The following is a 14,407-nucleotide window of genomic DNA, read 5'->3' on the forward strand; positions in this document are numbered from 1 at the left end:
TGGCCAACTCCTTTGCATGTCGAACTCATAAATCATAAAACCATAAATCAACAGCATTTTCCACCGAAATGGAAAACCAAACTGTCCAATCATAGTCGGAAAATCAGCATATGTCACTTGAGGTTGGAGAAAATCGCCTCTTTTATTCAAAAAGTATTCATGACAATTTAAGGGTTTATCATGGTCCCCAAGCTTAAAAAACTATAATAACATTACATAACTTTATAACAAACATTTACCTTTTTCCCCCTTTCCCTAAAACGAACGCACTGCAATTGCATAAACTACATTAAATGTTTGCAACTGAAATTGAATTTGTTGCAAATTAAAATGTAATTACAAGAGTTGGATATACAGTGTTGCTGCTGGGCAACAACGCAACAATTTGGAATTTGCTTCGGTACCGAGAAATAGATAAACAAATTGCGCTGCATACTGCTTTCATTTCACTTTCCAAAGAGTGAGTGCTTGGCGCTTGGTACTTGGTGCTTGAAAGCCCCAGTGCTTATCGGTCTATGTGGCTATATACACCTTGAACTTGCCACGCCCCCATCCGTGGGCTCTGGGGCGGGAACGGCATTGAGTTGCACGGGGAGATGTGGCGACACAGATGGACATATGGATGGACGGACTGACAAACCGCAAACAGATGCGGGCATTGCCGAAGGTTTTATTTTGCCATTTGGCCAACAGCTTTTGTCAAACGCATTCACAGTTGCGGTCAATAAAAAAAGATTAAAAAAAAGGAATACAGTTGAATAATATTTCAAATTTTGTATTCTTACCCAAAGTAAAAAACAGCCAGTTGGCATAAAGAATTGGTTTCGTTGAAGTGCAACCTGCTTCAATAAGTACTCATGATATTTCTAATTAAATACTTAATCCTTACTTTCATGAAAACGCGTTTATTTTATGACATCTTGTTTGCTTCAAATTTAAGAAATAAAATTTGATTTGCATTTGTATTTCTAGCTTTTATACAAGTACAAAATATTACAAATATTTATTCCTTTTAATTCAAAGCTGTTTCTGTTTCTGACAAAGTTTTGTTTTAGACACCTTCAAGGTGAATTATTTATGTAACCATTAAATTTTTATTGATAACCTAAATGGTTTATTTTGAGGCAATACATTTTATTGCTAAAATGTTGTGTATTATATATGAAGAAAACCTAACAACTTGTAGACAACCAAAGTGAAATAATCTTAATAACAAACATATCCAACACTGGTAACTATTTATTTACAATAGAAATAAATTCTTGGCTAATTTTGTTAGCCAGTCTATATTTTTTGAACCTCACCTGTATCCACCTAAAGCTTACCGCGATAGAGAAACATTGGGAGACAAAAGTAGGCGGCTAGCGGCAGGGGGCGTGACTGGGAAGGGAATGGCACCCTGCTGACAGCTTGTGGCACATTTTCACATTTTCGCGCTGCCTGCATACGTATGCATACCAGGCACGAGAATGCCAGATAAATACACATACATATATATATATATATATATATTCCCCGCTTGCTTTATTTTCATTATATGATTGGTTTTTACATGAAATGCGGTTAACAGTAACTAAATATGTTGGACGAATACGACCAAGAAAACACAGAAACACAGTCAAAATTAAAGGGCATTCTCCACCACAGTTTCCCCACTTTCCCCTTTTCACTTCAGCAACCCACTTGATCCTCATTACAGGCACGAGCCACTTGAAACTGAAAAACTTTAGGCTTTTAATTATTGGTCTGAAATTTCAACTCATTATTTAGCCAACTTTCCCCTTCCCCCGTCCCCCGTTTCTGGTCATTGTCTAATTTTATTGTTTACCCACCCTGCCGAGTTATATACGCATTTTCACAACCGCAATTCTGCGGCATCGATGCCCCCACCGAATCCAATTTGTAATCGAACCAAATAGCAAATCTATATTTAAAGCGTGATCTGAATATCCTTTTCTGAAGCCATCGGATTAAAGTGACAACTACATGTTGCAAGTAAAGCACAATCAATAAGTTTTTCGTTATATGCTTTTTGATGAAAATATGTACAAAAAATGTATAATACAAGTCTATATTTCTGAGGATTGTACCTTTATATTTATTTAATAAAATGTTAGTCGGGATAAAAATATAAACTTCCAAGACATGCCATTTAAGTGACCTAATTTATAATTATATAGAATTCTTTAAGTGTTGTATTATTGTCTTTGTAAGAGTATTGCAAACATCTTTCGCGCCAGATAATGTAGCATCTGTTGGTCTCCCCTTCGCCATTCTGTTTGCCAGCTAATAATTGAAATTTTAATTAAACCTTTGTGCCAAGGCAGTGGCATAAATAAACACCTGAAAGCAAACTATATGTACTGCATGCCGACAGATAGAGACAGTGGAAAAGGTAGTGGTTCATGCGGAGAAATGGAGGAAATAGGGGGTCTCGTTCTTTTTTTTTTTTAAGGGAAGGTGATGAGAAGGGTATTTCTTCACCTGGCTTTGGCCCCAAAATTTCGCAGAGCCCGCAAAATTCATTAAAACGAAATCGAAATCAATTGGGCGTAAAGTTTTATGTACGCTTTTATTTATATACATATACACATTTTTTTTTTCATTCAGCTCACCTCGCGTTGCGTATACGCCATGGCTAACGAGCTGAAACGAAAATTTTTATGTGCGCCACATAAAATTATTGTAAGGCAAACAAAATACAGCCGAGTCGAGACCTTAAAACGGCCAGCTGTTTTGGCTGAAAAGTCGGGATATTGGGTATACCAACGTAATCCGACGACGTCATTAATAATTCAACGCTCAGTCAAGACCATTTAAATCACAACCAGATCAATCATCAGTCAGTCGTGGCCTTATCAAATTGATCCAATTGAAATAAACAGCAGGCCTGGCTTAATTGAATCGTTTGAGTGCCATAAAAGTATATGAAATGTCAGTTAAGAGATACCATTTTCCTTTTATCTGTCTTAAATGATAGGTTCTTTCAAGTTTCGATGACTGGCAAAAAAGGATAACAAAAACTAACCAGTTCAATGCCTCTTGAAATTTGTGGCTTAGAGTTCTATAATCTGCATTCAATTATTTATTTCTCGTTCATTCATAGCATCAACAAAATAAAAAATTTCTACCTTAAAATCCTATCTAAACAACTTATATTTCAGGATACAAATTGTATCTGTTGAAGGAGAAGAAATTGTACGTAACTGAAAACTCATATATCTTCTCAATAATATTGAGATTTATGACAAACGATTTCAATTTACGAAAATAAAATTAAGCAAGCAGAACAAATTTCTGATGGGTTTATAACGAGCAGAGAAAGCAGTTTCACACTTGCCGCAGAACAGAGAACAAAATGTAAACAAACGAGGCGACTCAGTCAGCGCCCAAACATATGCAACAATTTATATCGCTTTACGCGGCCTTTGACCCGCAAACGGTGACGAGGGGTCAAAAGAGGGCGCGCACATTTGTCTTTTTGTATCATTAAAAATTGACTGGGAGTTTATTATGATTGAACTGTTTCCATCTGGCATGTGGCACCCGCACGGCATTAATATACATCAGGCAACGACTCCGGCTCAAACTGAACGTGTGCACTGCAAGAAATTCAGGTCAAAATAATATTTATTCATCTGATACAATGTGAAAACAAAAGGCTTGTGGAACTCAAACCACCAAAATAAGTTGAAATTAAGGGGTATTTAATTTATTAAATGGATATAGACCAGTGTCGTATACAGAAATTTGTATGGTGGGAGATCTTAAGGACTTCCACATTTTCTATTAGTTTTTAACACCCAAAAACGTTACTCACATTACCTATTTTATGCATTCTAATGCTACTTATATTAGTTTGACTTTTAGAGACTTCAAATAATAAAAGTTTGAGCTGTAAAATTATACACTTTTAAAACTCTTTTCAGTCTTTTTAAAATCGTTTTCAGTTAAGAAAAATCGTTTAAGATAAGTGTGAATGCATATAAACATCAATATAGGTATTATTAACTCATTAAAAATGAAAACAATATAAAATATTTAATGTCGAGCTGTTTGTTTTTTTTTCAGTGTATTTGTACGTGTTTCCAGTGCGCTGATATGCGTGTATAGACGGATAGACAGGCAGCGAGACTTCATTTACATGCTGCACACACACAGACACACTGACATACAGGGAAAGACGGGAAAAGTGGAAAATACGAGGGAAACGGGGAAAATGCGGGAAAAAAGCGGCAAATGCGGAATGTGAGCAGGTGGGAGGGGAACACTTTTGCCAGTCGCAGATGGAAAATCAGCCAGGCGACCAAAAGCGGCAAAAAATACATTATTTATAAAAAAAAACACAATAATGATTAAATACTATTTCATAAGAAAATTGTTAACTTGACGATTTAAATTTATTACTTCCGGCCAAGTTTTGAGAGTGAGTCCCATAAATCTCTGGTGTTTGTATTCAAATTTTATAACTGATAATAAGAAGTGATTTATGTTTAGCAAGCGGAATCAGTAAGATTTATGTGTGAAATAGTACGGTATAAACCGATTTGTATGAAAACTTCTATTAGTTTTTTGCTCTAGAACTAATTATCTTTCGTGGAATCGAGCCAAATGCCACTGACATTTTCGTACGTCCTTGCAACTGTTTAAGCGCTGTCAGTTATTCGGGATGCGGGGGTGGATTAAGGCAAAAATGTGTTCTATCCAAAAGGGGGAGTGGCACCACCCATTCGGTGGCGCTAGTGGGTGGTTGGTTGATTGGGTGGTTGGATGCTTTGGTTTTTTGTGTGTGTGTGTGTTTGGGCGGCTCTACTTGGAAGCGCCCAAGCGGAAATGTTGCATGCCATGCACATACAAGCCGCTTACCAAGTATTCCAAAGGACGGGCAACAGTAACAGAAACATCGACAGATGTTGCAGCCAACATTGATTTGCATGTTAACAGATGTGATTGTTGCCCATGGAAGAGGTGCTGAGAGATGGAGAAAAACTACATTGTTTATAGCTGGAAATAATAGCGTATTTTTATTTACCAACACAGCAGCCTGCTAAAATTCTGATTGAGATTTAAAAAATGAAACTGATTTTTCCGGGAACAACCGATGTTGATTATTTTTAATTGAAATTTTCTCGAGGAAAAGTCCTTACTTCAGCGTGTCAACGGAAGGTTGAGTTCAGAAACCTTCGAAGATAGCTATAATACGAAATGAATGGTGTAGAATAAGACTTGTACTGACAAAACGGAAAGCGAAAACTTGTGCAAATGTGAAATATATCTCACGTAACATAATTTTACCATAAGTAATGCCAAGTTTGGCGCTAGATGCTCATGATCGAAACTGTGTACCTTGAGAAGTAGTTATCAATTTTTAATTCTATGCCTTTCTCCAAGTTGGTTAATCTTTTTGCTAACACTTAACAATAAATTAAAATTTACTTGTATTCGCTGCTTGTGCCTAAACAATTGAATACTACTAAAAAAAACACTTTTCAGTTGTGCAATGTCCACTGTTTATCCATTTATCCACCCACTGTTTTCACCCAATTTACCACTGCAGCCGCAACTTTGTAGTGGCCCAGGAGGAACTTTGCCGATCTCTTTGCTGCGGCTACATTCAATTGTCGTTTTCATGGTCTGTCTCACAATTACGAATGGAAATTAAAAAGTTTTCCGGGGTGAGGCCTGGGTATTCAGGAAAATGGGCGTAAGATGATGTGGGAAATGGTAAACTTTCGCTAGCCACAGCACAAACTGCAACTTTGTGGGTAGAACATTTTTGTTTCGGTCTTAATTTGAATGTTTTCCTGCCACTTGCCATCGAACGGCTTTCATGGGATTTATAACTGCTTGATTATTGCCCGAGATGCCGAGTCCTTGGTAGGTGGCAATTATCTCGCCGGTTATTGCTGACTGGTCCGGAATGGGAAATCGGAGGAATCAGAGAACTCAGAGGACTCGGAAAACACAAGGGGCATCGGGGTATACGGAGGAATTGTGGGAAAACTGGGAACCGGAATAAGCCTCTTACGACAATGTCAATAGCAAAGATGGGGTATTATTATCCCGCCAACATGAGACTGTGTCAGCAAACTGCACCGAAATAAATTTGTATACATCCTATAACATTTATTAATTAAAAAAATAAAACAGAAAAATACTAAGAATAAATTTTTAAATAATCATGAAAAATAATAAATCGTTATATATTTGAAATGAAAAATTTATATAAAAACTAATGTCCCTTATTATTTTATTTTACTTTCTGTGTGCCAACTTGGCAGACGAGTGCAACTGAAGGTGGCTGGTGCAACCACATCGCGTATACGACCTGTTTAACAGCTAATTTAAACAGATTTATGACGCTGGCATTGCGGACCTCGAAGAGCCTCTAGGCTGTTATGTCGTGGTCTGGGATTACGAAGTGGAGATCCTTTCAGGTGTGTGGCCACCACCCAAAGGCCACAGGGAGTTACCCACCCACACGCACTTAATGTTTCGAGGGGAGGCTTATTTTCCCCGACTTTGTGTCATCAACTCACTTTGTATTTAAACTTAATTGTGGAGTAACCAATTTACGTAGTTTGTGGTACTGTTCATGGTATTCTTTCTTCACGTTGTTAATATTCCCGCTTACATTTGTTAAAGACGACAAAAATACATGACTTGTTTTCTATTTAATTATTGTTTTTAAAAATAGGTAATTTCAAACTAAAGGTAGCTCAACCCAAAACTAACAACTGATCCACTTACAAGTGACCCAAAAATGTGCTTTGTATGAGCTTAACTTTCTCAAAAATTAATCATTTAAATTTAAATATGTGTGTAAATAAAGATCAAGGCTTAGAGAGTCTTACATTTAATCGTAAAGCCTTTAAAGTCATGCTCAAATCTAACCAATGGTATGCAAAGTGCTATTATTTCTGCCTTATAGGTAAGGTCGTTCCTTTAATCTCATAATTTCGGGTTAGTTTCTTTTATTGATATCAATCTTTTCTGCTGTTTTTCCTTCCATTCCACATTTGTAGCAATCATTTTGCTTGCAATCAATCTTTTGTCCTAAATAATGTATGCCATTTATTTGGCTCCATCTTCGCATCTACATCTGTCATACCGTTTGCAGTTAACCTTTCCGCAGCATTTGAATGTATCTTATGCCATCTGTATTCCGTAGCTGTTGCATCTGCTCAGCGGGAAAGCTCCGGAGGGAAAAGCTTTGCATTCAGCTAAAGCTTCTTCGACCCGCTTTTCCCCCGCTCTCTCCTTTGCCATTCGATTTTCCCGCTTTTCGTATTTCGCATTTGAAGGAGGCGAGACTCCTCCTTTGCCGAGATGGAAACTCACTTCTGCTGTCGCTGGCTTTCCTTCGTTTTTCGGCATGCACTTGTGGCGCTTTTCCACCCAAAACCTCTTTTCCCACTTTCCAACCCACCACCCATCCAACAACCAAAAACCTCTCTCACCTTGGCACACTTCGGCTGGCCGGATTCAGGTTCGGATCGAGGCTCGTTATGGTCGTTCCTCGGCTGTGCGATTTCGATTTCGGGCATGCATCAAGTGTAACGCTCGGTTCGCTGCCAGTTTTTCCCGGGAACTCGACGCAGCGTGTTGTTCCATCGCTGCTGCCCCAAAATCTTTCCATCTCAACAACAGCCAACACAGCCAAAATAGTCCACTTTTGCCAGAAACAAAAGAGCATCCGCATCCTAGCCAAAAACCGAGCGGAGGATTCGAGTTCTTCTCGCCCACAGTGAACAATCTTATTTTTTTTTAACATGTGCTTCTGTGTCCTGAGTGTTGATTGAAAGAGTTGATTTACCAAAGAAATTAAGAAGTTGAAAATTGATTTGAAAAAACCTTTCGAAGAACAGGTACCAAAAATACAAGATTCGGTGATAATTTCGATTAACTCGAAGAACATTAGTAAAATTTATGATTTTAAAAGTTTATATTTGAGTTAATTTTCTTCTAAATAAATGGAATATATTTTATACTTTCATGACAGTTTTGCACGGAATTTTTAATTAAAGTTAAATTATATATTTAGTTAATATAAGGAATTGCCTTTGTAAAATCAATTACAACCTTTTTAACATTGTCTGATTCTTTTGCCAACAATTTATTATTTTTTTGCTGACCAATATTTGGAATATATTTTGCTAAGGTTGTACCTTTGTATTGTAAAATATTTATTATTAACATTTATTTTAAAAATATATTTAAATGAGTACAGGTTTTAAGAACAAGCAATTAATAAGGCAGGAAATTGTTTTTAATATTAAGCTTTATGCAAATGCTAAAAATATTTTCCACCAATATTAGCTGGCTACCGCAACATTATCATCGATCCAATTCGGCAAACGATAATTCATTTGTAATCTACATTGATCATAAATAAACTCATCGCTTGTCATAATTAATTCAATGAAGTTTTTTGTTTTTTTTTTTGCCATGAATCCCCGCTCTGATATTTCGATATCGTAAATTATACTAGCTGGATGACATTGCGCATACGACGCGTTGGACGTGAGGCATTTTATGTGCAAACTTTTAGCTCAGTTTTACTTGCTGTATTTTATTTTTTTTTTTTTTTTTGTGTGCCCCAGTGATGATTTATTATTATGCCATTATTGGCTAACTTCTTATCGCACTTGTCGCAGCTTTTTGCTTGAATGGGATTCTTTTTTGACCAAACTGAACCGAAGGAGTTTAATATATATGCTCAATGTGTGTTTGTGTGTGTGTGTGTATGTTTAATTCATTAACTGAGTAATCGCAATCGATAATGCGATAAAATGTTTATTCTACGCACAGATAAACGGCTCTGTTGTCAGCTAGTGTAACCATTGTCATGGCCACACACTGCCGATTATTGCACTTATTACTCATCAATGTCAGGGCTCCTTCTCTCTAATATAAATATTTTTTTTTGCTGCTGGCGACTGCTTTTTTTTGGGAATCCCCTCGCCGGCGACACCAAAGAGCAAATTTTGGATTGGTTAATGGCCAGCTTTACGACCTCTGTTGATCCAATTTAATGGTCTCTTGTCTTAGACACATTGGAATTCCAATCAGCAGAAAGAGATCTCTTATCTGTCTCGTGTGTAATCGCTCACTCATTGCTATGACTGCGATGCAGATTAACTCCCCGCTGGATTGGTAACTCCACTTTACGGATATCCATGAGTATTCGAGTGAATGGCGGGATTAGGGGAGCTCAGCGCGAATTCGCCGAATGATTTTCCTGGATTTGCGGTGAAACAGTGCGTTACGGTAACGTCAATAGAAACATCCAGCAAGATTTTATGAACACATGTTCACATAAAACTTTGTGTCTATAATTGGTTAAAAAAATACTTTTATGAAACATGTAAAGTACGAAAAGAAAGAAACCTAAAAAAAATTCTAAATAAACAATTAAATTAATATTAAACACCAACGAAAATAAATTGATTAATGTAATTTCACACAATATACAAAAAACTATATATGTGTCTTTCAAATTTAACTAGTGCTCTTAGTAAGTCCAGCCTAGTAAAAGTAGTTATAGATTTCTATATATTTTATTTATATTTATATATATCAATTTTTAAGCATTATTTTATTTCATTTTGAATATATTTTTGCTTTGATTGAGTTTTTAATCAAACCTGCAGTATATAATAAAAGAAGTTAGTTTTATTTAGTAAGCCTCTCTAACTTAACTCAATTTAAGCTGCAAAAATGCAATTTATTATTCGCATTAAACATTTTGAGTCGTGCTGTAGCTGATTTATACGATTGCAATTTTCCCCTATCTCGCTTATCGCAAATCAAGTTATTCATTGAGATATTACAATCCCGAATCCAATTCCCCTTCGACATTGATAAGGTCGCTCTGAAACTGAAACACTAATTGAAACGACAACAATGTGACACCCAAAAGGGGGCGCAGCGACCTGTGGGGGGCGTGGCTGGGGACCAAATATCCCAATGGGAGTGAGGAGAGCAACAAGTCAGCTTCTGAGTCGAGGGACAGTTCATTAGGGGATAAAATTCAAGACAACACGCTCGCACACACACGAAACTAGTGGAAATTGTCTCATTAGTACAAGCACGCATCACACGCACACACTTCCATGAAACATACACCGAAAACAAAATGTGAGAAAGTGTACAAAATAGTATGAAAATGACACATAATTATTTTTTTGTATTATATATTTTATAAAATCATTTAAGAATATTTTATTTTGAGCTCCATGCAAAGACCCTACTAATACATTATTAAAGTATAAAATAAAACCCATCCCCAGTTTCCTCAGTGTATATATACATGTATATACGCATAAGAGGCCGAACCATAATTTCCCACCAAGACGCTTGTCTATAAAAATCCTCACAAATTGTCGTCGTCATTGTTGCTGCTTTTCTTGTCGACTGTTATATATCTTCCAACTATCGTTGTTGTTGTTGGTATTATTGTAGTTATTTTTTTGTGTTTTTGAGCTGAATCTGTTGCAAGCATAAAGATGAAGTTGAAGAGCCGAGGCTCGGCGAACTGACAGCTCAGGAAACGGAAAACTAGAGCGGCAACTTTTGCAAAAAACAAAAGACAACTTTTTCCGTACACTAAGTCCTTTTCGTCCTTAAGCAACTGAAAAAGAAGTCCTAAGATGTCAGGAACTTTAGCTTTTTTTTACATTTGTGCTTAAGTATAACCCAAAGCATTTCAAACATGCCGGTATTTAATCCCAAAGTTTCAAAATAAAATGAAAACTTACTTTTGGATTACTTTTTAAGAAAAGACAAACAAAGTACCTAGTGTAAACACATTTACAAAATATAATTATTAAATTTCCTTTTATTAGTAAGCCATAACAATATTTGCTTTCGTTGGGAACTAAAGTAAGAGTAAACTAAACAGATTTAAAGCCAAGTCTCATATTTTGTCCCACTGTGCCGAGCAACAAGCACCATTTCCACACTCACATACATGGCCCATGGCTGATAAGGAGCTCTTGTGTGCCGGCATGTCATTTGGCTGCTTTGGGTCATTGGCTTTTCCTCGTCGAAAATGTCCCCAGCCTCAAAATTCACAAACTCTGACTTCAGTTGGTTGCACTGCGAGAAAAATGTAAACGGCAAGGAATTTGTAGAAAGTTTATCGTATCAAATTTTTAAGAGCTTTTGATTTAACCTTTTTAAAAAAAACCTCTCATTCAAATCCCATGATCTATGAAAAAAAATTTATTTTAAGCCTCGAAATTTATCTGGGAAACAACATTTGCATAATTATTACTAAATTTAAAATGTATGACCGTCAAATCTATATGATTTGATTTATATAAGCATAAATATATTTTAAGTTTTAAAAGGAATCTATCGTTTGCTTATATTCGGCTTATGACTGTATTCTTTTCTGTGTATTCAGTTCAGTTCAGTTTCAGTTCTATACGCTTTTTGGCCCGATTCTTGTAACCAATGATAAGAACCAGCAATATTTGTTGCTTTTTTCCAAATGGTTGTTACTTTTATTTCTCTTTGTTGGTACTCTATGTGTTGTTCTTTTATTTGTTGTAGGTAGCTGTTGCTTGTTGACAGTGCGGGTGCTCTGTTTTCTTCTTTATTTATGTATTTTTTGCTGTGTCGAGTGTGTGTGAAATTTTTGTAATGCCTGCGGCGAAGACGCCTCCCATTTTCACCCCTTTGTTTCTTGCTTATAAATGTGTGTGTGTGTGTGTGTGTTTGCTTAAATTGCCTTTTTCGTGTCATTCATGAGACAGACACAAATTTGTGCCTACACATGAATGATAAATATGCATGTCCCACGTTAACCCCACAGAACACAACCACCCAAAAAGCGCTCTCTTATCTCTTCATGCTAAACAAAACCGACACAAAATGGCATTTATAATTACTTGAGCCCTCGTTTTGGCTGCGGCTTTGCGATTAAGCCGATCTGAAAGCCCCAAACCGAATAACCCAAACCCTTTTACCTATATATGCAACCAGAATCACTTGAACAACTGGTGATTGTGATTGTGACATATCAAAGTGAGTGTCTTTTGCCACCCACCCGCTTTCATAAATATTCAAATCAATTTAGACAAAGTTTGCTCAATGGGCAATGGGAATTCGAAATGCCACAAAGAGTTGGGTTTAATGTTCAATGCGGTCTGATTACAGGGCTTAGTTTATCGGGTGGTTCGAGGTAAGCCGTCGTAGATTAAGGAGGTCTTGGAAATTCTAAAACTAAGTTAATTTGCAAAAATCTTAACTTCTTTCCTTCAATATTTGGAAAGAAAAGAAATAACTGCTTAAAATATAAAATACAAAATCACAATCATGGAGAGGGTTTTTCCTAGTATCCCTTAAATATTTTTTTTATTCTCTACACAGAAAAAATTAGTTGAGCAGTAAAACGCTTAATACAACTTTAATTTTATTTAGTGCTACAAAAATGTTTCTTTGTTTTACTTTTTAAAATGTTGTTACCCTCTTTTAGATATACAATTTCCTGCTATCTTTTTTCAGTGCTCTTAGAAGTGCAATAAAAATATTCTAAATACATTTTTAACCCAACAATTAAGGTAAATTGGCCTTCTCCTTGAAATTTAAACTTCAATCATATTTTTCTACTGGTTTCCAGTTTCATCTACCACTTGCTCTTATTTTTGTTTAATTCCATTCTGAATTTGAAATTTATTTGTTTTTGCCTGGTCGTTGTCTTTCTAATCCAGCTAGTTGAGATTTTGGGGGATTTAAAGTCCGTTGCGAGGCTCTATTTATAAGCAAAAAATCAGTCAGTCAATAAACCAGAAAAAAAATCTATTTTCAAAGCCCATTCTTCATTGCCTTCATTGCTTCGTCATTTATTTGTCTTTTGATGCTCATCCTTAACCGAAAAATACCCAACCTTCCTTTGTTTCTGTTGTGACATTTCATTTCATTTCGCCTTGCCTTGCTTTCCTTGGCTCTGATTGTTTATTTGTTTTTCATCAGATTTCCACAGCCTACTTTATATAAAACTGTAAGGCCCCCGACCTCCCGCAATTCATTAGCATTCTGCCCGACCGAAAGCTCAAACACAGAGGAAAAGAAAATTTATTTTGAGGGGGACCAGCCCCATAAGAATTCAGTTGTTTTTCAGTTGTTTGTTGTGGACATTGTTGCTGTTGTTTCCTGTTGCCTGTTGCGTTGCCAATTGTTGCCGTCCTTTGTTCTGATATGAAATGATGTCCTTATTAGGCTTTTACTTTTTAAAGTGTCCAATGACCTTGATTATTTCTGCTTCTTCAAGTTCATCAGATAAAATTTATAGGTTTTAACCGTTTTCTTTTAACAATCGGTAAATTCGATCACTAACTTATCGACAATCAAAACCTATCGATAGACTTAAATTTGTTATTAAATTTACAATTATAAGTATTTTAAAAAGTTTTAAGGGATAACAATATGTTAATTAAACTTCAATCTATTCCGCCCAATTTTAAAGACCCCTCTGAAAACCACCAAAATTAAACAGCACATGATCTCTATCAAGCGACAGAAATGAGGTAAAAATTGGGAGTGGATGTAGGTTGTGTGGGAAAACAGGAGGATATTCAACATTTGGTAGCGCTTTTTGTGCAGGACCACCACCCACCCATAGAGCCACCCATAGAGCCCTTTTCTATGTACTGGGGAGCTTTATGTTTATAGTACATGTACACAAGTATTTATGCTTTTCAATTTTAGTGCTGCACCTGGCTGAATGCTCGGGCGGTTGGTGGGTTGCTTTTTACCTGGTGAGTAGGTAAGCAGGTGAGCAGGTGAGCCAGTGCATTCAGGGCCAGTCACGAACATCACCCACCACATAAAGGCACAAGCAAACACCGGTAGGTAACTTAGCTACGTAGGGACAGTTGGAACAGTTGGGGGGCGGTGCTAATCTGGCCCATACGAGCAGCACCACCGACACACAAATTGCATGAAGAGACCAAGAAATCTATGACCACAACCGAACGTTTTTGCATTTTATAAATTTCATGGAAATTCTGGCAAGATAACGACAGAGTTTTCCCAACCAGTTTTGCAACATAAGTCAAGTGCATAATTCCGTTTGATTGTCCAATCCTCGAAAGATCCCAATTTCCACTTTAGCAAAAAATATCGAATTCCCCTTCCCCGGCACATTTCAGCATTTCAATTCATTTCTTTTTATGTGCTGTACGTTTCATGATTATTTATTTCGAAATACGTTTTACGATTCCCCCCAACAGTATTCAATCAATGATTTATTATTATTATTATTATCGTTGTGTTTATTCATAAATTGCATTGAATGAAAACCAGAAAATGTTCCAGATAATAAAATAAGCAGCGAAGGAAGTAAAAACAAATAAAAAGGAAGAACAGGTAGTGCATACGTTTGAATTGCGAAAATACC

At 36.4% G+C, this 14,407-nt stretch overlaps 1 protein-coding gene across 2 annotated transcripts in view; it reads left to right on the forward strand.

Moving 5' to 3' along the window:
* The window catches only part of LOC108137200 (ras-related protein Rap-2b), a 46,846-nt gene that overhangs the window by 5,589 nt on the left and 26,850 nt on the right, over positions 1–14,407 (forward strand). The window contains exon 1 of one of the 2 annotated variants that reach the window (XM_017258789.2): positions 7,591–7,868. The exons of the other annotated variant lie outside the window; for it this stretch is intronic. The gene's annotated coding sequence lies outside the window, so the exon portion shown is untranslated. Of the gene's footprint in view, positions 1–7,590; positions 7,869–14,407 lie in introns of those variants that run through there. 2 annotated transcript variants of the gene reach the window in all.

This window comes from Drosophila elegans, unplaced genomic scaffold, assembly GCF_018152505.1.
Source record: "Drosophila elegans isolate 14027-0461.03 unplaced genomic scaffold, ASM1815250v1 contig_149, whole genome shotgun sequence".
Classification (NCBI taxonomy): Eukaryota; Metazoa; Arthropoda; class Insecta; order Diptera; family Drosophilidae; genus Drosophila; species Drosophila elegans.